The sequence below is a fragment of the Rhinatrema bivittatum genome, chromosome 3 (genome assembly GCF_901001135.1).
Source record: "Rhinatrema bivittatum chromosome 3, aRhiBiv1.1, whole genome shotgun sequence".
NCBI lineage: Eukaryota > Metazoa > Chordata > Amphibia > Gymnophiona > Rhinatrematidae > Rhinatrema > Rhinatrema bivittatum.
Window position 1 is genome coordinate 587,612,823 of NC_042617.1, and position 25,603 is coordinate 587,638,425.

The following is a 25,603-nucleotide window of genomic DNA, read 5'->3' on the forward strand; positions in this document are numbered from 1 at the left end:
GTGGGTGTCCCATCCTTGCGTTGAAGCATCTATGGTGTTGATTGCCTGAGGGGGAATTGGTTGGAGGGGGGGTGTGGAGACCCCTGGTTAAGATGTCCAGTGTTAGCTACCATGTGATATCTGTCTTCATGGATTCCATGAGAGATACCCTGGACAGGGGATGTAGAAATTGTGACCATTAATCCTTTAGCCCCCATTCTAAACAAAGCATGTAGAGTTGAGTTTGAGAAACGACATGAATAGTCGCTGCCATATGGCTGAGCAGCACCAATATAATGCGTATTGTCGCTGAAGTCTATTGTTGCAGTTGAAGACCTAGCTGTTGCAGTCTTTGGGCTCGGTCATCGGGAAGGAAAGCTTTTGACTGAATTGAATCTATTCTGGCACCTATAAATTGTAGAACCTGAGTTAGTCCGAGTACTGACCTCACAATTTATTAGGAAACTTAGAACTTCCAGACAATGAATGGTTTCCCTCAGGTCTGTTGCAGGGTGTCTGGAGTTGGAGAAACCATAAGCCAGTCGTCCAAATAGGGAAAAATCCATATCCCCCTCAACCGAAGTGAGCCAGAGCTATCACTAGGCACTTTGTGAAGATTCTGGGGGCAGAGAAGAATCCAAAAGGGAGTATCATGTATTGGTAATGACTGGATCCTATCTGGAAATAGTATGAAAGGTAAAACTGATGAGGGATGTTATTTTGAATTTTTCCCTTCATAGGTGCTTGTTGAGAGCTCTGAGGTCTAAGATGGGTCTCCCTATTCTTTTGGGAATGAGAAAGTATTGGAATAGTAGACTGTGTTGAATCTATCCGCCAGTAGAATTTGAATATGGTTTAATATCACAAAAAGGATACGGAAAAGAAGCACAAAGACCCAAGTTTTGCAGTTCAAAAACACGGACTTTGATGAAATGGGGAGGAAGAGCTAAAAGGCTGGGAGAACGAGAGAGATGTGGATCAACAGTGGACCAATCTAAAAGGAGCAATTACCAAGGCAATTAATCTATATGTTAGAAAAGTAAAGAAAAGAAAAATGAAACCTATCTGGTTCTCAAAGGAGGTGGCTGACAAAATAAAGGCTAAAGAACAGTGTTCAAGAAATATAAAAGACCCCAAAGGGAGGAGCACAAAGAAGAATATCTGGTACAACTGAGGGAGACAAAGAAAATAATCAAGACGGCAAAAAGTCAAGCGGAAGAGAGGATTGCCAAGGAGATAAAGAGAGGTGACAAAACATTTTTCAGATACATCAGTGAAAAGAGAAAAGTTCAAAGTGGTATAGTGAAATTGAAAGGTGGAAATGATCAATGTGTGGAGAGAGACGAAGAAATGGCAGAAATATTAAACGAATACTTCAGTTCTGTGTTCACTAAAGAGGACCCTAGAAGGACCGTTGCTAGTTAACAAGAAACTGGAGGGGAGTGGAGTAGATGTAACTCCATTTACAGTAGAAAATGTATGGGAAGAGCTGGAGAAACTGAAAGTGGACAAAGCCATGGGGTCTGATGAGGTTCATCCCAGGATACTGAGGGAGCTCAGAGATGTGCTGGCGGGTCAGCTGTGTGACCTGTTCAATATTTATTTATTTATTTATAGTTTTTATATACCGGGAGTTCCTGTATACAATACATATCACTCCGGTTCACAATTAACAGAAGAACTACTGCCGGGGGGCAGTTTACATGGAACAAATCTTGGAACAAGTAAGAACAGTTGATCTAAATAAATAGGAAAACACAAAACTAAGCTCACTTTAAGTAAATAAATAGGCAATAGATAGTCTTGATTAAGTAAGGCAGAAAAACCGTACATTAAAACCAAAGGACAGGGTTGTTAAATCTTCTAGTTCTTAGCTCTCAGGGAATGCTTGCAGGAAGAGCCAAGTCTTGAGTTTTGCCTTAAAGGTAATATGGCACGGCTCAAGGCGGAGGTCTGGTGGTAGAGAATTCCAGAGAGATGGGCCCGCAGTTGATAGAGCGCGTTTTCTCAGGGAGGATTTTGCAGGCTGGGTAATCAATCTGTTTTGGTATGCTCTTCTAGTCGGCTTATCCGAAGTATGAATTTGTAGCTTGAAGGTTAAGTTGAGTGGGGATATGTTATGTAGGGCCTTATGAATCATCATGCTGCTTTTGAACTGTATCCTGTATTTAATGGGGAGCCAGTGGAGGTGCTGGAGGATTGGGGTGATGTGGTCTTTTTTTTTAGCGTTGGTGAGAATTCTTGCTGTGGCATTTAGGACCATCTGGAGAGGTTTGGTAGAGCATGCGGGGAGTCCCAGCAGAAGTGAATTGCAATAATCCAGTTTCGGGAGAATGATGGCCTGGAGCACTGTGCGGAAATCTCTGTAGCGTAGAAGTGGCTTTATTTTCTTTAAAACTTGTAATTTAAAGAAGCATTCTTTGGTGGTGTTGTTAATGAATTTATTGAGGCTGAATCTGTCGTCTAGAATTACACCCAGATCTCTGACTTGCGGTGAGGTTGAGTATCCTGAGGTGTTTGGAGAGTTGCTGGAGGTAGTCAGGGTAGATTTTTCCGGTGCTATTATAAGGATCTCCGTTTTATTGGTGTTTAGAACCAGGTTGAGGCTGGTTAGAAGCTCGTTGATGGTTGAGAGGCATTTATTCCAGTAGGCCATGGTCTTGTGTAAGGTGTCTGTTATAGGGATTATAATTTGAATGTCATCCGCGTATAGGAAATGGGTAAGCTTGAGGTTAGTGAGGAGGTGACAGAGTGGGAGAAGATAAATGTTGAAAAGGGTGGGGGAGAGTGAGGATCCTTGTGGTACCCCCATTTTGGCTTGGATGGGATGAGATTCCTTGTTGTTTATTTTGACTCTGTATGTTCTGTTCTCAAGGAAGGATTTAAACCAGTTGAAAGCTGCTCCTGTGATGCCGATGTCTGTGAGTCGTTGTAGTAGGCTAGAATGATTCACAGTGTCGAACGCTGCTGACAGATCCAGGAGTGCGAGAAGGCAAGGTTGGCCTTTCTCCAGATTGAAGATAATGGTGTCAGCTAGCGTGGCTAGTAGTGATTCTGTGTTCTTTTTCTTCCGGAATCCAAATTGGTTATCGGTGAGGATATTGTTGTCATCAAGGAATTCAGAGAGTTGTCGGTTGACCACTTTCTCCATAACTTTGGCTAACATAGGAAGGTTTGCTATAGGTCTGTAGTTAGCAGGATCTGTGGTGGGAAGGTTGGGTTTTTTGAGGAGAGGTTTAAGCATTGCGGATTTGAGTTGGTTGGGAACTTGGCCTTGGGTGAGAGAGAGGTTGATGATATCTACAAGTGGCTTGGCCACGATGTCAGGGATGGAACTCAGCAGGTTTGATGGGATATGGTCTAGGGGGTGAGTAGACGGTTTTATCTTCTTAAGGATGTTTGCTATTTCCAAGGTGGACGTGGGTTCGAGGGATGTAAGCTCTGCGGTGTAAGTGTTGGGTTGAAGAACGGGAGTTATAGTGGCTTGGGAGCTGTGGTTGTTGGTGCCGCTTGAGTGCGGGAGTGTCCCTTTGAGAGGGGCAACGAGTGAGGTAATTTTGTTGTCAAAGTAGTTGGCTAGTTCATTGGCTTTTTTAAGAGCTTGGTCATCGGGGATGCATGGTCCAGGAGGTTTGGTGAGGGCTGAAACATAGGCGAAGAGGGCTCTTGAGTCAAATGAGAAGTGGTGTATTTTTTTGGAGAAGAATTCTTTCTTGGTTTTGTTTATTTCGTTTCTGTATGTGTTAAGACATGATTTGTAGTTGAGAAGGGATGTTTTAGTTGGGTTTTTTCGCCATTGGTTTTCTTTGCATCTAAGCTCGTGTTTGCGTGATTTCAGCTCTGTAGTGAACCAAGGTTTCCTGTTGTCTTTGTCTGGGTTGATGGACTTTGTTTTTATGGGACACACTTGATCTGCGACCTTGTTGGTGATGTTGAGCCATGAAGCTGTAGCTGAGTTGGTGTCCGTAAGATCTAGATTCATTAGCTCTTTGGTCAGGTGTTTGCTGAGGTGATCTCCTGAGCACTGTTTTCTAACTGAAATGGAGATTGATTGGGTTGTGTGGGGGGGCGGCTCCGACATCTCTAACATGGATGTGATGATGCTGTGATCAGACCAAGGTACCGTGGAGCAGGTAGGAGTGGTGTGAGATGAGAGACCTTTGTTTATAAAGATAAGGTCTAAGGTGTGACCTGCTTTGTGGGTGGGATCTTTTACTATTTGTCTGAAGCCCATATGGTTGAGTGAGGAGAGAAGAGTTTTACAGTTGGAGGATTGAGGTTGGACATCCACATGGAGGTTGAAGTCACCCATCAAGATGGTTGGTTTTCCAGAGTTCAGGTGTTTAGCTGTTAGCTCTATGATTGGGGAAGGGTTTGCTTCAAGACTTCCGGGGGGAGCGTAGATTAGTGCAATAGTCAGATGTTTAGAGTTGAAAAGCGCAAATTCTATGTTTGCCATGGAATTGGATGTCTGCAGTGTCAGGCCTAGTTGTTTCTTGGTTGCTAGGAGAAGGCCTCCTCCTCTTTTTTTACGTCTGGGTATGGATAGTATATCGTAGTTCTGGATAGGCAGCTGGTTGATTAGGGCAATGTCTGTGGGTTTTAACCAGGTTTCTGTTATAGCGCAAATATCGGGTTTAGAGTCAGATAAGAAGTCATTGAGTATGGTGGTTTTTTTGGATATGGATTGCGCGTTGAACAATGTGAGTGAAAGAAGAGCCAGGCCTAGACATTGGGTTATGGGTGTCAGCATGATGGGCCTGATTCTCTGTTGGCGGATCAGGTGGGGTGTGGGGAGCTTAGGAGCTCTCCACTTTTGGTTGTAAATGATGGGGATAGTAAGTGGATGCATGGTGGAAGGATGAGCGGGTGTGTGGACAGCAGGTTGGATTACCCTTTAGGCTAGTAGTGTCAGGAGGGGGGTGGTAGGTTCCGATTAGACACTGAGGGTTCGTCGGGGGCTGGGAGGTTAGGACCGCTATGAGGGCACTGCTTTCACTGACGCTAACGGAATAGCCTGTCAGGCTTACCTTGAGAACCAGATGGGATAGAAGCCTGGTTGTTGGGCTGCTCTTCAGGGCTGCTCTTCAGGGCTGCACTAAGGGGCGCACAAAGGGGCGCACAAAGGGGCGCACAAAGGGGCTGGCCCCTTTGGCGTGCGACGCTCGGCGTGCGACGCCTAGGAGCTGCGAGTGATTTAAAGGGCTCCTGGCCCTGCTGTGATTGGCAGCGCTGCGGTGCTGTCTGATTGGCTGCCGGCACGGAAGAGGGCTGGAGGAGGCGTCTGGTGTCGGGATTGGAGCCTCGTGGTCGGCGCGGAGGTCTGCCGGGGTGAGGGTGCGATCAAAGGCCTTACCCTAGAAACGGGAGTGGTGCCGAGTGATTGGAGAAGAGCGGTGGTGGTCCCGCTTCACAAGAGTAGGAACAGAGAAGAGGCTGGTAACTACAGACCAGTTAGCCCCACTTCGGTGGTGGGAAAAGTAATGGAGTCACTGTTGAAAGAGAGAATAGTGAACTATCTACAGTCGGGAGAATTGCTGGACCAGAGGCAGCATGGATTCACCAGGGGAAGATTCTGTCAGACAAATCTGATTGACTTTTTGACTGGGTAACCAAGGAATTGGATCAAGTAAGAGCACTCGATGTCATCTACTTGGATTTCAGCAAAGCTTTTGATACAGTCCCGCACAGGAGACTGGTGAATAAAATGAGAAGCTTAGGAGTGAGTGCAGAGGTGGTGGCCTGGATTGCAAACTGGTTGACGGACAGAAGACAATGTGTGATGATAGATGGAACTCTCTCTGAAGGGAACGGTTTTAAGCGGTGTACCGCTAGGATCGGTGTTGGGACTGGTCCTGTTCAATATCTTTGTGAGCGACATCGCGGACGGGATAGAAGGTAAGATTTTTTTTTTTGCGGACGACACTAAGATCTGCAACAGAGTGGAGATGCCGGAAGGAGTGGAGAGAATGAGACGGGATTTAAGGAAGCTGGAAGAGTGGTCAAAGATATGGCAGCTGAGATTCAATGCCAAGAAGTGCAGAGTCATGCATATGGGGGGTGGAAATCCGAATGAACTGTATTCGATGGGGGGGGGGGGGGGGGGGGGGGGGGGGGAGAAGGCTGATGTGCACGGAGCAGGAGAGAGACCTTGGGGTGATAGTGTCTAATGATCTGAAGTCGGCGAAACATTGTGACAAGGCGATAGCAAAAGCCAGAAGAATGCTGGGCTGCATAGAGAGAGGAATATCGAATAAGAAAAGGGAAGTAATTATCCCCTTATACAGGTCCTTGGTGAGGCCTCACCTGGAGTACTATGTTCAGTTCTGGAGACCGTATGTCCAAAGAGACAGAGACAAAATGGAGGCGGTCCAGAGAAGGGCGACCAGAAAGGTGGATGGTCTTCATCGAATGACTTATGAGGAGAGATTGAAGAATCTAAATATGTGCACCCTGGAGGAAAGGAGGAGCAGAGGTGATATGATACAGACTTTCAGATACTTGAAAGGTTTTAATGATCCAAAGACATTGACAAACCTTTTTCGTCAGAGAAAAAAAAAAAAAAAAAAAAAAAAAAAAATCAGCAAAACCAGGGTCATGAGTTGAAGCTCCAGGGAGGAAGACTCAGAACCAATGTCAGGAAGTATTTCTTCACGGAGAGGGTGGTGGATGCCTGGAATGCCCTTCCGGAGAAAGTGGTGAAGACCAGAACTGTGAAGGTCTTCAGAGGGGCGTGGGATAAAGACTGTGGATCCACAAAGTCTAGAGGACATGAATGAAGAGTGGGTGGCTCGCGGGAATGACGGCTACTGCTTGGAGATAATACCCTTATTCAATAAACATACACACGGTAATGCGACTCCAACATTGATCTAAGCTTCAACGGCAAGAAGAAATGTGGAAAAAAGGATTTGCATTCACAAAAAAGTGGGGAGTAGCTTGCTTGTTTTGGCAGTTACTACCCCAAACCTCATAAGCCTGATACTTCACGTTCAACAGCACAGCTCTCTGCTTCAATGGCAGACAACCACCAACAAGGACTGAATTACATTGTCTGGGTAAACAATTAAGCATGGGTGTAGCTTGCTTATTGCGGTGGTTACTACCCCTAACTAATTAAGCTAGATATTTCACTTAGATGCAGTCCCAACACTGCCCTCTACATTAATGGTGGGGGTGGAAGGGAAATAGAACCAAAAGGTTACTAAGAGCCAAGAGTAACAGATAAGTATGAGGGGGGGGAAAAGTGCGAAGCTTGCTGGGCAGACTGGATGGGCCGTTTGGTCTTCTTCTGCCGTCATTTCTGTTTCTATGAATAGCATCTTGAGCTAATAACCTTTGGGTCTCTTGGCTTAAGAACTAACTGAGATGGGTCTCATGGATGAAATCCAGATGGTATTTCTATTGAACTATATTTAGTAGTCACTGGTCCATTATCTGGAATTATGTTGAAAAATAGTGACTGATCTTGCCCCTGACTAGAACAGATGACTGTGGCTGGTTGTGTCTCAAAAATTCGGTTGAGATTTCGAAGCAGGTAATTGTTGCTGCTTCTGTGGTCTATGGTCTCTCTGGCAGCCTGTAGGCTGTGTTGTTTTGAGCCTGCATCCTGGGTTGTTGGTATGTTGACATGCGGTACAGTGGAAATTGTTTGTATGGTTTTCGTTAGCAGAACGAGGGTTTATATTGTGATGTTCCTTGGTGTTCTGAAGTCATCATTAAAGACTATACTGCTACATTTTGTTCTTTAACTTGGGAGCCTGCCTCCCTAAGTTTGTCCCCGAATAGGCTATCGCCTAGGAATGTTGAGGTCTGCCAGCTTCTCTGATAGCCATCTAATTCAGCGAGCAGTTGACGCTACAGAAGTATGAGTTGCAGTCTCAAAACGCCTCATAAACCATATGGAGTAAGTGTCTTATGCCTTCTTACAAATCATGGAGTGGTTGGGGGAGGGGTTTATCTGCTCTCTCTCATTTCCGATCTTACAAAAGGTTTTAATTTTTGCAGGTATTCATACAAATATAGTACCATGTAGAACTGATGCTATTGCATTCTTAATGTCAGCATTGAGCTCTGAAACACCTTATGGCCAAAGTCATCCGAGATAGAGTCTTGTCTTCTTAGCTCTTTTCACTGCAGATGCCACTACCACCGAGGCATGAAATAAATGCATTATTCCATAACCCAGAGACTTAAAGCAAAACTTGATGACTAGTTTTCAAAACACAGGTAACCCAGAAAAAGGGGACACTTCATTTCATCAAAACTGAGTCCAACACGATATGCAAAGGTAGAACCGTGGGCTCCACTGGAATGTCTAGAATTTTTAAGATGCCCAATACTTAACATGGGTCAGGCACCTTTCGTACTTCCACGTTCAAGGTAGTTCCCAGCTTCTCCACAAATCTGGAATATGTAAGGTCTTCCAGCAGAGAGGTGTGCTCTGGAGGGTCCTCCAGGGATCGGAAGGCATTTCTGTTGAACTGGCTTGTGAATGATTAGGCAAGACATCACCTGGAAGATTAGACTGGGGAGAAGGAAATGAGCTGCTTTCCGCCACGGGATTAGTAGCATCCTTGGATGGTAAAGATTGTGGAATCACATATAGTGGAGATGTAGGTTCAGGTAACTGCAAAGAAATCTTCTTCCCTACCGGAGAGCTATCGGTCCCACACTCAGAGTGCAGAGAAGTGAAGAGATTTCTGAAAATTAATGAAATCTGTTCCATCACATGGCTGGAACAGGTTCCTGGAGATAGTGAGGGGGTGCCCCCTCCAATGATATTAAGTCGACTGCATGCCTTGCGAGGAGACGTGATAGAGAACTCTGCGGCACCTCAGAGGTGGAACAGCTGCTCTCTCAATAGCAGAAGGAAGAGGTTGGATTGGACTAAAATGTAATGTTCTGGCCAGGGATTTTTGTCTCTTGGGTATAAATCCTCTTGAAGCTATGAAGCTTTACATTTGTGAAGTGATTTTATGTAGAGGCTCAAATAGATCCATTTCTCACTCTGCGATGAGACAGAAGAGACAGTAGAATGCAGTTGTGAACGCGATGATCAGGCATAGTTAGAAAATGTATAGAGAATGGCTCAATTTAAATCAAGAGGTCAGCTGGTGTAGATTCTTTCCTGATCCCTTATGTTCTTAGGTGTATGTGGATCTAGTTCTGTGTCCTGAGTTGGCAGATGTTTTAGGGTGTTTGATCAAGGGAGCCCTTCAACCCTTGTGCTAAGTGGCACAGAATGCTCATGCACCTTGTGGTGCTGCGTCAGTGCCTACGTCCTGTGTTTCTTTATGGGTTCTTGTGTTGCGTACTTCAGCATTGGTGCATCGCACCTCGGTGCACTGTCTGGCACATGCTTCAGTGCTTCGTGGTGTTGCCCTTGCTTCAACGAATGCTTTGCAGGGTTGTGGTTCTGCATGCAGTCGCATCTCAGTGTGTTGGGATTGTCAAAGCACTTCCTTTCAACAAAGGCTGCGTAGAGTGCTTCGGAACATTGCTCTTTCAGGGATAGGCGCTGTCGGCCTAAGGTCAGTAGGCAGTTTCCCAGCATGTAAATGTACTCTTTACATTTAGAGTGGTGTCTTCACAATCCTTTGGGTGATTCATCTTTTACTTTGACAATGCACTAGGCCTTTCTGAAGGGCATATGGATGCAGCCCATCTATGTAGGTCTAGATGAGTCTTGGGGCCTGGGGAGGTTTGTGTTTAATGCCTCTGTGAAGGAGCATAACTGCCCAATGCAGATGAGTCCCCTTCCTCTTCCCTCAGACGGACAATCTTTTGGGCCATCTGACACGCTTGCGGCAACGTCCAGTCACAGCAATTAGCCTGGTCACAGGCCAGAGACATATGTAGCAATAATTATGCCTGTGATGGACATATGACCGCATTAGCAGTATTTGAAACCCAGAGCATTCTTAGATATGAAAGCACTTATAAGATCTGTTGGGGGTTCACGAATTGTGAGAAAAATTTCTTTCTGGAGGAGAAAAAGTAGAGCAAAGGTTCTCCACATGTCCATGCATAGGCACAGAAAAAAAATGAAACTGGGAGACCTTGCAACACACAATCCCACTGAACTACTGCGCATACTAAGAAGAGCAAGCCCCGTGTAGCTTGGAGAGAAGGTTCCACCTAGTGAGCCATCAGATGACGTCACCTAGACAATATAGCTAATTCAGCCTGCTTATTGACGGAAAATGGAACTTCTTCTTTTGCTAGCACTTCCTCTATCCTTCTTCCCTCACCCCCTGATCTCCTGAAGTCTTAGACTCCAACCCACCAGTTTTCATCTAGAAATTATAAGCATTTGCTCCATATGAAATCCTTCAAACACAAGGGCTTAGCTAAGTTCTTCCATCGCCACAAGCACAACACCAGAGGGTCCAAAAGATCGCCTGTCGGGGGTGGGGGGGGGGGGGGGGGGAGAGGGAAGGGAGCTCATCTGCATCGGGCAGTTATGCTCCTTCACCAAGGCATTCAATGCAATCCTCCCCGGCCCAAAAACTGCACGGTGTTACAATTCTGCTTGTGGGATAGGCCCACAAGTAGCCTCTCACCTTTTCCAGCCAGCTATTCCACGGCAGGCCAGCCACCTCCGCTTCTCCTCCTTGCGGTCAGGATACCGCCCACACCATTCCCCTGCAGGGTGGGCTGTGCCGCCTTGCTCAGATACGGCCAGGAGGCCGCAGACGCTGGCTGGAGCCGCTGCCATCATCCTGCCTTCGCGGCAGGAGCCGCTGACGTCATTCCCATGCGGCCCAGAGGCTGCCGCTTACCTTCTTCCACGGCCAGAAGGCAGTCCCTGAAGCTACTAGCCGCGGCAAACAGAGCCACCGCATTGGAACCTTTCCGCGGCAGGAAATGCTGCCGTCGTTGCTCCTTTTCCGCGGCCTGAAGGCCACACTGGAACTCCTCCTCCTACGCAGCAGGTGGCCACCTTTACAGCTGGGCCTTGCTTCTTGGCCTAGTGCCACTTCAGCTCCTTCTCAGAATGGCTGCTGTCCCTGGTCCTGGCCTCCTTAGGCGTGGGACTGCACTTCTTCCTTGGATTTAAAGGGCCAGTCCTCCTGGCTCCTCCTCGTGATGTCATCCTGGGTGTTTCTCTTCAGCCCTACAAAAGGGCTCAGTCTTCAGTTCCTCTTTGCAAGGAGCCAATCATGGAGTTGGACTGCTCCTGGATCCTCCGTTCCAGCTCTTCGGTCCAGGAGTCTCCGACTATGTCCTCCTCCGCTTCTTCAAGGCACTCTGTTCTTCGTGGGAATTCTCTTGTCTTCCTCTGTGGTTCCTGATCCTTTGTCTGCATCTTCGTTCCATGTTTGGTCTCTCGCCAGATTCTAAGTCCTTGTCTTCAGATGTCTTTGTCATCCGACCTTCCTGTCCTTACCTTCAGATTTTCCTGAACTCCTCGCCTTCCGATGTCCTGTCTCTCCTGATGTCCGTCATCCAGTTGTTCTGCCTCTCGGAGCCTCCTCAATGTTCTTAGTTGAGTGACCTGGAGGTCCGAAGTCCAGATGTCCATTTCTTTGATGTATCGCTCTCCAGTTCTCTCGACACCTCCTTGATACTCTTCACTGAGTGCCCTGGAGGATGAAGTCCAGATGTTCTAGACGTCTTCGTGTCAAGTTGTCGTAGTCTTCAGTCCTTTCACTGTTAAGCGTTCAGACCCTTTTGGCTCCTTCGTCAAAGAAGCCTTCAGACTCTTTGGCTCCCTCGTCAGGGTAGCCTTCTTCTCGGGTGTCTTGGCTCCGGATTTTACCTCCTAGTTGCCCGTTCTCTCTTCAACTTCGATCTTGACCTTCTGATTAGTCTTCTGTGCTGGGTCTGAAGCCATCGTTTCTTCAGGTTGGCCTGCGCCAATCACGCCAGGTCCCTGAAGCTCAGACCAGGATGGTTGATGCCAAGAGTCTTGGTCGGATTCCTTCATACTGATTTTTAACTCTTCTGTCGTCTTTCCACTCAGCAAGTGTCAGTGTCCCTGATGTTCTTCTCTTAAGCCTTGCCTCATCCTTATCCAGTATCGTCTGATCATGTCTTAGTCTTCAAGTCTTGTTCCAGTTCCATCATCTGCCCTTGACCTCTGTCCGTCCTGGCGCATTTGCCCTTCCCATATGGCAGGTCCAAAAGGGCTATCGAGTGGCCGGAGGGCTACCCCAGAGACCAGCATTGCATTGGTGGGTCTCTACTGATGTGTCAGGTTCGGCGGAGTTCCAAGTCCCTGGTCTTCTGCCTGTGCTTGGACACATCTCACCTGCCTCGGCGCTTCCACGGAGCTCCTCTCCGCAGTCGCGTCGTGGTCCAAGGGCACACCACTCTCCCCGGAAATTGGGATCGCTCCCTAGTGCTCCCAAAACACGGAGGGCCAGTTACTACCCTTAAACAAAGCACATGGGGGTAACCTGCACGGAGTGACACTACCATAAGCATATTACTGGGCAGACTAAGTGGATCACCTGGTCTTTATCTGCCGTTATAACTACGTTACATTATATAACTGGTCCAAGAGCAATTACAAATAAAATATATCTAAATAAATACTCTATAAACGCACAGTAATGCAAGTTGGTCAATGTACCCAAGTAAAAAGTTCCTTGATAAGTATATTTTCAGCACCCACTTGTTTGAAATTTCTCAACAGCAAAGTTATCCACTCTCTCCTGCCATTTGTCTTGGACAGTTTTTCATCTTTAACGCTACTCCTGGAAATGCTAACTCAGCAATGAACAATGAGTAAGGAGGACCAACTGAAGTAGCAGCAAACCACCATTTTTAGGCACTCTTTACAGTAAAATATAGAACTACTTATGCACCTGACGATGGTGGTCATTTGTCTTGTGTCCACATGCAGACTATTTACACATTTAAAACTATGCATGTAAGTTTCGTACTCATGATTTCCCATAGCCAAGAATTTTATACATATAAAAGTGTACATACATGAAAAATATGCAGAAAACAGCAGAGTACACACACATACCCTTCCAACCCTACAAACATACATACATTCCTCTGGCAGCTGAAGCACTCACACAAACACCCTCCCCTCCCTGCTTCAAAACAAGTCAGGACAGAGTTACAGAAGAGAAGGATGCAGCCCAATGCACCACCACTCTTACTTTTGCCAGATCAATCCACAGTGTGCAAAAGGAAGCTATCAACTAGGGGTGCTAAAAGGAAGATTGGTTGAGGGAGCAAAGGAGGGGTTGAGGGAATAAATGGAGAAATTACTTACCTGATAATTTTGTTTTCCTTAGTGTAGACAGATTGACTCAGGACCAATGGGTATAGTGTACTCCTGATAGCAGTTGGAGATGGATCAGATTTCAATCTGACATCAGTCCTAGTACATATACACCTGCAGGAAGTGCAGCTCTTCAGTATTCTCCTCGAAAAGCATTGTGGATATATGTATGACTGAATAATTTGAATAACTTGATTACTTTATAACTTGGATAACTTGATTAATTTGAACTGGTTGAATTGGCTATAGCTGGAGACCGCCAGTGCCCTCAACCGAGAAACGTCGACACCAGGTAGGATGGGTGTCCTAGATGAAGGAAAGCATGGCTTACCCTTGAATCACTCGCTCCCAGAGATGTCCCCCGAGAATTCTATGAGTAACGGCAGCCGTGGGTGGGATGCTGAATCCATCTGTCTACACTAAGGAAAACGAAATTATCAGGTAAGTAATTTCTCCATTTCCTGGCATGTAGCAGATGGACTCAGGACCAATGGAATGTATAAAAGCTACTCCTGAACCGGGTGGGAGGCTGCTTGTGACCCACTTAGTACTGCCCTTGCAAATGCTGTGTCCTCCCGAGCCTGAACATCCAGGCAGTAAAATATGGAGAAGGTGTGGATGGAGGACCCTGTCACCGCCCTGCAGATCTCGGCGGGTGACAGCATCTTGGTTTCTGCCCAGGACACTGCCTGGGCTCTAGTAGAATGGGCCTTGACGTGTAAAGGCAGTGGCTTGCCTGCTTCTACATAGGCCGCCTTGATGACTTCTTTGATCCAGAGGGCTATGGTTGCTCGCGAGGCCGCTTCCCCCTGCTTCTTCCCGCTGTGAAGGATGAATAGATTGTGCGTCTTTCGTATGGATTACGACCTTTCCAGGTATCGGACTAGGAGTCTGCCGATGTTGAGATGGCAGAGACTTCGAGCCTTTTCCAAATTCTTATGCTCATCTGGCGATGGTAGCGAGATGGTTTGGTTGAGATGGAAGTGACACACTACTTTGGGGAGGAACGACAGAACTGTACGTAACTGGATGGTTCCCGGGGTGAATCTGAGGAACGGCTCTCGGCAGGACAGTGCTTGTAGCTCGGATATACAATGGGCTGAACAGACTGCCAGCAGGAAGGCTGTCTTCAATGTTAATAGTCGGAGAGACAAGCCGCGGAGAGGTCTGAAGGAGGTTCCTGCTAGGAAATCTAGGACTAGGTTGAGGTTCCAAAGAGGCACCGACCACTTTAGGGATGGTCGGATATGCTTGACTCCTTTCAGGAAGTGGGAGACATCCGGGTGAGAGGCTATGCTGCTGGTCTCGTTCTTGGTTCCATAGCATGACAATGCAGCCACCTGTACCTTGATGGAGTTGAGGGACAATCCCTTCTGTAGGCCGTTCTGCAGGAATTCCCAAATTGCAGAAATTTTGACAGAACGTGGTATGATGTTGTGGTCCTCGCACTAGGCTTCAAATACTCTCCAAATCCTTATGTATGTTAAGCATGTGGAGAACTTGCGTGCTCGGAGTAGGGTGTCAATTACTGTCCCCGAGTATCCGCTCCTCCTTAGGAGAGTCCTCTCAATGGCCAGACCATAAGAGAGAATAGAGCTGGATCCTCGTGGAGGATCTGTCCCTGTTGGAGCAGGTCTCTGTGTGGAGGTAGCGGCAGGGGGTTCCCTGTCAGCAGTCTTCGCATGTCTGTGTACCACGGTCTTCTTGGCCAATCCGGGGCCACTATAAGTACTGGTCCCCTGTGGTGTTATAACTTGTGGATGATCGCGCTGAATAGGGACCACGGCGGGAAGGCTTATAACAGAGTCTCCTGTGGCCAGGCCTGTACCAGGGTATCGATTCCCTGGGACTGGGGTTCCCGTCTGCGGCAGAAGAAACTGGGTACTTGGGCATTGGACCGGTTTGCCAAAAGGTCCATGGTTGGTGTTCCCCAATGGTTTACTATCAATTGAAATGCTGTGGTCGACAGCTTCCATTCTCCTGCATCTAGAGTTTCTCTGCTGAGGTACTCCGCTGCGACATTGTCTTTTCCAGCAATGTGGACGGCTGAGATCTCTTGAAGATTCACTTCCGCCCATGACATTAGGAGGTCTATTTCTAGAGGCACCTGTTGGCTTCTGGTTCCTCCCTGACGGTTGATGTAGGCCACTGTTATGACGTTGTCCGACATTACTCTGACCGCTGTGTCTCGGAGTCTGTGATCGAGCCTTAAGCAGGCTAGTCTGACTGCCCAGGCTTCTAGGCGATTGATGTTCCATCCCGACTCCTTTGTTCCACTGCCCTTGGGCGGTTAGCTCCTGGCAGTGTGCTCCCCATCCTCATAGGCTGGCATCCGTGGTGAGTAGAATCCAGGTTGGTGAGAATAGTCTCGCTCCCTGGCTCAGATGGGCTTCTTGTAGCCACCATTGTAGTTGGGCCCGAACTCTGTCTGGGAGCTGAAGCCATACGGTGTACTTCTGGGATAGTGGATTCCATCGTGATAGTAGTGAGCGTTGTAAGGATCTCATGTGAGCTCGTACCCATGGGACTACCAGTGTGGATGCCATGAAGCCGAGAACTTGTAGGTAATCCCATGCTGTGGGGCGAAGTTCGCTCAACAGGGTCAACAGTTTTGATCTTTGTCTTGTTTGGTGTTGAACCGGACTCCCAAGTATTCTAGAGATTGGGAGGGCTGCAGGCAGCTCTTATTTGTGTTGACCACCCACCCGAGGCTCTCAGTAGAGTTTTGACTCTGTTGGTTGCCTGGTGGCTTTCCTCTGGGGATTTCGCTCTGATCAGCCAATTGTCTAGATAAGGGTGCACGCGGATTCCTTCCTTTCTCAGTGTTGCTGCCACCACCACTATAATCTTGGTGAACTTCCGGAGTGCAGTGGCTAACCCGAAAGGTAGTGCCCGGAACTGGTAGTGACTGTCCAGGATCGAGAAGCGTAGAAAACGCTGATGCTCTTGATAGATCAGAATGTGTAGGTAGGCTTCCGACAGATCCAGGGAGGTAAGGAACTCTCCCAGTTGTATCGCCCTTATTACCGAGCATAGGGTTTCCATGCGGAAGCAAGGAATCTTCAGGTGACGGTTGACTGCCTTGAGGTCCAGGATAGGTCTGAACGTTATAGCCTCTAAGGCTAGCAATCTGGTCAATGTAGCTTCCACTGCCATTCTCTTGGAAGGGTCGTGGCAGGGAGATTCCACAAACTTGTCCGGAGGGAGGTGGCATCCCAACACCACAAAATGCAGAAAAATGGTGTTCCAGTCAGATGGGAATATGGAGGAAGGCCTCAGACAGATCAAGAGGTAAATAATTTCTCCAACTGCATGACCATTAACACCAAGTGCAAGGTTTCCATGCAAAAATGAGTCACCTGCAAATGACGGTTGACTCCTTTGAGATCCAGGATGGGACAAAAGGAGCCCTCCTTCTTGGGTACAACAAAATAAATTAAATATTGCCCTATACTTTCTTGAGACTAAGGCACTAGAACAGCCGACACACTGAGGAGACTTGACAGCATAGATTCCACTGCCTGCTTCTTCTGCGGGAAGAGGCAAGGAGAAACCATGAACACATCCCGAGGAACACTGCAAAATTCCAGTACATATCCTTCCTGTATCACCTCCAGGACCCACTGATCTGATGAGATCTCGACCCACCTCTAACAGAAGAAAGAGACGATCCCCTATCTCTTGTTCCCAAGGGTGGGTCGACTAACCTAGTTCATCTTGAAAGCACCAGTTTCTCATCAAAATGTCATTAATTCCTTAGGCCTTTTTTGTTCACAGTAATAATGAAAACTATCTTTCTGATTTACAATATTCTATTTAATGATGCCAGATCACAAAAGAGATACTGAGCCTTAGCTTCCCCTCTTCCACTGTATGAATGTGATTCATTTTTCCAAAGAAAATTATACAAATCTGTACAATAAGCCAAACGATGTGTTCAGCCAATCCATGATGGCCTGGCGTAATAACCTATACAAGCCGAATTCTTATGAAAACAGACTGTCATGTTTATATAGAAAACTAGAATATTTTATTTAAGTATTTTTCTATACCGACATCGTATCGGTTTACATAAAACACAGCGTCGCCATAACAAGAGACGTAGCCTTTACAAGGAACAAACTGTAGAATGCTGGGCTTGATGGACCCTTGGGTCTGACCCAGTATGGCATTTTCTTATGTTCTTAACTATAAAACATAAAAAGGCGTCGTGACAACAGACGTAGCCTTTACAAGGGGCAAAAGACTGTAGCAAGAGGCTAACAAGTGGGTGAACTAGATACAATATTTTTGAAAAACAGAATAGCTAGGTACAATGTTTTGGAAGGGTTATTATAGGAAAGAAAATTAGATGGAGGGAAAAACTCAGTTTTAAAGTTAGCGAACAACTAGGAGGAGAAGGTTAGGAAAATAAAAATGTATATACAGATAAAATATTTACAGTGAGCAAAATAGCTGAACTCAATATAGAAATTACAACACTGCATTCATTTAATCACGTTGTCGGGTGGTTTGAATGGTGATGGGTATCTGAGGGGAAGGCCTGTAGAAACAGCCGGGTTTTTAGTTTTTTTTTTAAATTTACGGGTGGAGGTTTCAGTGCTCAAGTCTGGGGGCATGGAGTTCCAAAGGGTGGGGCCAGCTATTGAAAAGGTTCTTCTTGTTGTGGAGGTGAGTTTGGTGGATTTGATGGGGGGGGGGGGGCATTCCTTGTTGGGTGGAGCGAGTAGGCCTTGGGGAGGTGTGTGGTGTAAGTGGAGGGTTGATCCAATGAGTGTTTTCATTTGATGAGAGATGAGAACAATTGGGTACATCTAGTCTGCCCAATGTTTGGCAAAATCATTCTAAACAGATACTAAATTTTCTTCTGAACTATTCAGATAAAAAGTTTGAAATTCTACTAAAAAGAGTACAAAGAAGCATAGTTGCCGTGTTAAGTCTATTTAAATGAATGGAAATAAAGGTCAAACAAAAAAATAAGGTGATAGTCTAAGAAAAAGTTAACAATAAACTTAAGTAGTTTTTGGGAGCTATTACTCTTTTCAAAAAAGTAACACCTTTTTGGTTAACTTTTATTCCCAAGAAATAGCAAAGAAATTATTTTGTTCCTAACATCTCCAGAGTTTTACGATACTTTCAAAATATCTACACTGTACTAGGTCTGCCTGCTCCAGCATCTCACTTGATGCTGGAGCAGTCATGGCCAATGCAGGCATAAAGGGTAAATTTAAAAAAAAACAAACACAAAAAAAACAAACCTGCACTGTGCTCATATCAAATCCCATATGAACCTAGGAAGAAAAGGCATGATCAAGATTTAGCTGCAACTACAGTTCAATCCCAAGCTTAGGAATCATATGTGTGCAGCAGTTAAGTAACTGCATATTTTTTAAATCACACGAACATGAAATTGTTAAAATTAAAATATAAGCGTAGCAGCTCTTAGAGACCTGGTAACCTGCTGATGAGTTAAGAGCAATTGGAGAACCACCGTAAAAAAAAAAAAAGACAAGAAAAACATGTGAAAATATTTCTTTACAAAAAACTCACAAACTAATCAGATGTATAAAACTATAAGATCAAAAATTATTAGCAGAAAAGAAAGGTACTAATTATTTTCACTGCACTGATATAAAAAAATCCAGTTATGGGCCACAACTCTAATAATTTTAGATCATATGGTTTCTGATTAAGATAAATGTAAAGATAGAATAAGAAGTAGTAGACTTGAGTATTTTCAGGTTTATGAGGAACCCTGAATGTCTTAAACCTCTTTTCTGTGTCTCACCTCCAAATCTCAGTCTACGCTATTTCTTTGACCTAGAAAAACCTGCAAAGCTGAGGACAAATGACTTCCGGTCTTCCAATCCTTTTTGAATATGTATTATCATCCATAGATTTAAACTACAAATTTTCCATAAATGCAAAAAGTGGATCTTGAAATTAAAAAACTCTAGAGACTGGAACCACCATGCATTTGGTTAATGACATTTTCTTGCATTTCCTTACATCTAACATGAATTAGTAACACTACCACACCTCAGCCCCTCCAAAATACAAGCACTACACTAAAGGTTCTTCCCGATTCTGTGCATATAGTGAAAACTTTTAGTCTATTTCAGAAAAATATCAAAAAAGCAGGACTACTCTAACATACTAATTTCAACTAAAATGGCACTCACCCTGGCACTCACCGGTTAAAGCATTTTAAGCTCTAACCCAAATTCCTTTTGTATTATGTTTTAATTACCTCCTGCCTTTACCTTTCTTCCAGCTTTTAAGCTTCCCAAGTTTTTGCTCCTTGTTAAATGTAACTTTGCCTTATTCACCTCTCTTGTTAATTACTTTTATTTATTGCTTCAGTTATACCCTTGTTTTATGTAAACCGATCCGATATGGTTATTACTATTAAGGTCGGTATAAAAAAGTGCTATAGATAAATAAATAAAAAATTCCTCACATCACTAACGTGTAATGTTACAAACCTTTCTACAAAAAAAAAAAAAAAAAACACACCACACACTCATCTGCACACTGAATTCAAAATGCAGTATTAGTATCCCCTGGTGAATTGCTTTGACTGTTTCCTTGCAGGATTTAACACTTGCAGCCAGACAGGACACTGATCAGCGCACAGGGAAAGGATTTTAAACCACGTGACTGGCGGACGAAAACGGGAATAGCAAAAATGTATTTACAAATAAAAATAAGGAGCAGGTACTGGAGGGAAACAACTCATTCGGCTTACTGCTAACAAACGGTACTGGACAGGGGTAACGGGTTATTTTTTTTTTCCGCTGCAGTTCCCTGCTCAGGACTGGCCTTGAAGCGCTCAATTTTCTCCGCCCCCCCGCCAGGGTAAAAAAAAAAAAACACAAAACTGTACGCATGGGGGGGGGGTGTGACGCTTAAAATAAATAAATAAAAATAAATCCCCCCCCCCTCGCTAAGCCATCTTCAGATGAATGCCGAAATAAAAGCAGGACTAATGCGGGGGGGCGGGGGAGGCGTTACACCGTCGGTTATTATGGGGCTCTCCGAGAGAAGCCTCCAAAATGGCTCTCACCCCGCTCCCGGGCCGGGGAGGAAAGAGGAGGAGGGGCCGACCACCACCACCGCCGCTCTCCCCCTTCCCCAGCCCAGCAGATGCAATTTATTTAAAAAAAAAAAAATTTGCGGGAGGCGGGCAGAAAGGGGGGGGGGGGGATTATGACAGCTATTTGCGCTTTCCACCCGGCCCCGTCTTTCGCTCGCCGCTCCGAGGAAGGCCCCGGAGAGAAGAGAAACGCCAACCCGACCCAGACAAAAGCAGCCCTCCACCCCCCACCCCGGCTTCTGCCCTCCACCCCCCACCCCGGCCAGCTCCCGCTTCACTCACCTCGACAGTGCGATACAAGCCCCGGCCCTCCGGCCTCCCCGTCTCCGCCGTCGAGTCCCCACCTCAGCGCGCCTCCCTCACACACGCCCTCGCCGCTTATTTATATCGCGTTTAACGCTCTTCGTCAGTTCCCTCTCGGTATATATATATAATTTTTTGTTTGTTTTCGTTAATTCCTATTTCTCTCGCCTTTTCACTCGCGCCGTCGTTGACCCCCGCTCGCTGCCTCAGCCTCTCCGTGGTCGTCGTCGACGTCTTCCTCCTCCTCCTCCCCTCCCCCCTCCAGTCCTGCGCTGTGCTCGCCTGCAGCCCGCTGCCGCCACAAAATGGCGCCGGAGGAAGACGCCGCGAGACTCCGGAGCTGCAGCGCCCTTCCTCCCTCCCTCCCTCCCCCAGAGACACAAACCCCCGCCTTCGCCGAATCCGGCTTTAAAGTAAAGTTGGCGACCTGTTCTCCTTAGAGAAACACTCCCCTGCTGCTTCTTTTAAGAAAAATAGGATTTTCTCCACAGCTTTTTTTTTTACCTCCCGATCCTCTCAAGGAGCTGATAGATATCAAGGAAACATCTACAGCATCTCATAAGAACATAAGATACGCCATACTGGGTCAGACCAAGGGTCCATCAAGCCCAGCATCCTGTTTCCAGCAGTGGCCAATCCAGGCCATAAGAAGCTGGCAAGTACCCAAAAACTAAGAAGATCCCATGCTACCAAGCCCACATCAAACAATGGCTATTCCCTATTGATTCATTTTAGTTGATGTGCTTATCCTCCGGGAACTCGGCCAAACGTTTTTTAAACCCAGCTACACTAACAGGCAAAATGCATTTATAGTGTGCTCGGCGGAGTGCACGGCTTTACACGCGTGGATGCACATTTTGGACATGCATCCAAAACCCCTTATGCAATAAGGAGCTTAGTGCATCCAAAACACAACTAAACCAGTGCGTAGCTAATAGCGCTTATCACATGTTAATTCATGTTGAGGAGGCTATTAACTATTACCCACTTATGCAAAAAATAAATATGCTCCCAATGTGCACACTTTTACTCTAAAAATTAATGCCTTCCCCGGAGCAGGCGTTAATTCTTGAGGACCTCCTAAACTTAACAGAAAAGCAGAAAATACTGCTTTTCTTTAGTTCCTCCAAATTAATATTGTGGAAATATTGTCAGAAAAACAAAAAAAAAAGTAGTAAGCATCAATTTTTGTAACCTGTGACTGTGCACATGGCAGGGAAATGGATAGTTATAAAATTGAGCGTTCGTTTTCCTAACCTGCACTGACATAAGAACATTAGAAATTGCCATGCTGGAGATCAAGATGGCTGCCGAACAGTGAGGGTGTGCAGATCGCTGCTCTCGCCTCGTCATTTTCCTCCCAGCTAAATCCTAAGTAACTTTTTCCTATTGATACTATTTTTTCTGGCGTTTTTCTCTGTAAAAATGCCGCATACTAAGAGGAAGGCGCGGGTTTGAGAAAATACCTCTACCCCCGATTCTTTGAGACAGATGAGGATTGAAGCCGCTTTCGCGCAAACGCCATCTTTAGACCCGGATGTTATGGTCGCTGGGGCTGCGTTGGAGCAGCAGCACAGCCCCCTGACTTTTGAGACATCTCTTAGCCCGGGATATCCAACGACTCCAGACCTGCCAAAGAGAACAACTGACTTAAGGTATGCTACCCAGAGAGGAGATGGAGACTTCTCCTCGGTGAGCCCGGAGGAACCAGGCTCCAGGGAGCGTGGGAAAGAGGCCCAACAACAGCAGGGCCTAGGAGGAGAACTCAAGTCCAGCGGCGAAGGACTTTCGGAGGTAGGAGTTGCAATGAGTAATATTCCTCTCCTCAATACCACTTCTACTTTAGCTCCTTCGTTGGAGGAAATAAAAAATATTTTGATTGTGATGCAAAAATCGATAAATGCATTAACACTGACTGTCAAAGAAGCTATGAATAAAACTATTCTAGTGGAAGAAAAGATGAGTATGGTTGAGACAAGAGTGGTAACATTGGAACATAAAGTAGAAGAGAGAGAAAAAATACAAGGGAATCTCATAAGATCGGAGAAAACGATTCAATCTAAGTTGGAATATCAAGAAAACATATCAAAGAGAGCAAATCTGCGTTTCTTAAATTTTCCGAAAACGAAACTACAGACTCCCCTGGACTTGTTAAGAAGCTATTTTGTTAATATATTAAAGTTTCCATCAGAAAATATGCCAGCAATAGCAATTACATATTACCAAGAACAACGAGGTCGTGAGAAAGGAAAATCGAAACCTGAAGAAAATTAAGCGTTACCAGAAGAAGAAACTTTGGACATTACAAATTTTTTAGAAAAATCATTTGAGATGGACATTTTACTACGAGCGACACTAATTGTTCAATTCTCCTCTAGGATAGAAAGAGATAATGTATTAAAATTGTACTTTAGATCCCAGAATGTGAAATTCTTTGGCCAGCCAATACGTGTATTCCCAGACATAGCTAGGATAACTCAAACTAAGCGAAAAAAATTCTTAGAAATGAGGGAAGAAGTGGTAGCAAGAAGAGAACGTTTTCTATTGCGTTTTCCTTGTCGCTGTTTAATTTCTCGTGGTGATGCAAAGTTTATATTTGTGGACCCTGAACAATTACGGAAACATTTAGATTCCTCTGTGCAATCCTAGGAAATCCTGAAAGTAGTTGGAAGTGAGAGTATTTAGTTGGCGTAATCCACTGTTAAATTGGTGATTTTCTTTGTAAAACCATATTTTCTTTAATAGTACTGCTATAATCACCCTTGATCTCCCGGTATTTCTTATTATATTAATTCAATGTACACAATCCAGGTAACATTCAAAATTGTTTCTTGTATCTCTCACATGGGTGAAAGAAAATTGTAGTACTTTCTTTTTGTAACCTGGATGAATATGTGAAACATTGAAAATTTCTTGTTTGTTTAAATAAAAAATCAATAAAGATATAAATTAAAAAAAAAAAAAAGAAATTGCCATGCTGGGTCAGACCAAGGGTCCATCAAGCCCAGCATCCTGTTTCCAACAGAGGCCAATCCATGTTAAGTACCTGGCAAGTACCCAAACACTAAGTAGATCCCATGCTACTGATACCAGTAATAGCAGTGGCTATTCTCTAAAGGGTAGATTTTTAAAGAAGCGTGTGCGTGCTACCTTGCGCACACACATGGATGCACCAATTTTATAATGCGCGCGCCAGATATTCTAATTGCGCGTATGTGCAGGCGGCACATGCAAGGGGGTAGAAATCTACAAATTTCACTGGGCAACGCATCTCAGCCTTCCCCAGTTCCCTCCCAGTCTACTCCAATAGAGGGAACTTCCCTACCTAACCTCCCTTACCCTTCCCCTCTCCTCCCCACCCAGTAAATCTAACCTACCATTTTTTTTTTAAGTTGCTGCTCCTCTGGAGAAGAAGCAAATTGCGCTCGCCGGCCAACTGCCGGTGCACGCTTCCCCGGCATAGCGGCAAATGGCCGCTGTATCGGCCGCCTCCAGCCCTGCCCCTCCTCGCCCCCTGGACCACCCCCTTTACAGGTTCCGGCACTTAATCGCGAACTAGGATTTACGTGCGTGGCCAAGCCCATTTGAAAATTGGCCCGGCGTGCGGAAGGCCCAGCCACGTGCGTAAACCCCGGGATTTATGTGGGGGGACGAATTAAAATCTACCCCTAAGTCAACTTGATTAATAGCCCTTAATGGACTTCTCCTCCAAGAACTTATAAGAACATATATGAAAATAAGAACATGCCATACTGGGCAGACCAAGGGTCCATCAAGCCCAGCATCCTGTTTCCAACAGTGGCCAAGTATCCAATCCTTTTTTAAACACAGCTGCACTAACCACATCCTCTGGCAACAAATTCCAGAGTTTAATTGTGCATTGAGTGAAAAAGAATGTTCATCACTACTTGCTAACCTCATAGAGTGCCCCCTAGTCCTTCTGTTATCCGAAAGAGTAACCGAGTCACATTTACCCATTATAGACCTCTCATGATTTTAAAGACCACTATCATATATCCCCCTTCAGCCGTCTCTTCTCCAAGCTGAAAAGTCCTGGCCTCTTTAGTCTTTCCTCTTAGGGGAGCTATTCCATTCCCCTTATCATTTTGGTCGCCCTTCTCTATACTTTCTCCAGTGCAATTATATCTTTTTTTAGATGCGGCAACCAGAACTGTACACAGTATTCAAGGTGCGGTCTCACCATGGAGCGATACAGAGGCATTATGACATTTTCTTTATTAACCATTCCCTTCCTAATAATTCCTAACATTCTGTTTGCTTTTTTGACTGCTGCAGCACACAGAGATTTATTTATTTATTTATTTAACATGTTTTGTATTCCGTCATTCGGTTTCGCCATCAGAATAGTTTACAGTAATCATATTAGGTAAACATATTAGATAAAAATAGTTAATGCAGGTTGTGTGTTAGTTATTACATACTAAAAAGGTTCTTGTACGGCATAGAATGGGTTTTATAGTTGAGGTGAGACCCCGCCGGAAGACAAAAAAGTAAAAATGTTGGATGGTTTATCCAGTTAGGTCAGTTACAGCAGGTATTTACGGCTCAAGGTATAGTTAAGTTATTTGTATATGATGATAAGGCGGTTGCCCGTTGCCTTAGAGGTTATTATGTTGATCAAAGGATGTGGAATTCTTCTTGATGTAGGGTTGGGTGGGAGTCTTGAAGTGTTGATGATTGAGTGAGTTTGAGTAGGCTCTGGTGAAAAGCCAGGTTTTCAACTCTTTTTTAAACGTTTTGAGGTTTGGTTGAGTTCTTATTTTGGTTGATATTGAGTTCCATAGTGCGGGGCTGGCGATGGATATAGCTCTCTCATAGGTTGTGTTCTGATGAGTGGTTCTTGCGTGAGGGATCTTGAGAAGGCCTTTGTTCATTGAGCGTAAGTTCCGTTTTGGAGCGTGGATTTCGATGGATTTGCTCAGCCAGTAGTTTTGCTGTCCTGTGATTATTTTATGGAG

General features: G+C 45.4%; 1 protein-coding gene across 2 annotated transcripts in view; it reads right to left on the reverse strand.

Moving 5' to 3' along the window:
* The window catches only part of WTAP (WT1 associated protein), a 158,974-nt gene extending 138,073 nt beyond the window's left edge, over positions 1 to 20,901 (reverse strand). The window contains exon 1 of one of the 2 annotated variants that reach the window (XM_029596689.1): positions 20,793 to 20,901. The gene's annotated coding sequence lies outside the window, so the exon portion shown is untranslated. Of the gene's footprint in view, positions 1 to 20,603 lie in introns of both variants that reach the window. The other variant, XM_029596688.1, reaches the window with a different exon arrangement.
* Between the last annotated feature and the right edge of the window lie 4,702 nt (positions 20,902 to 25,603).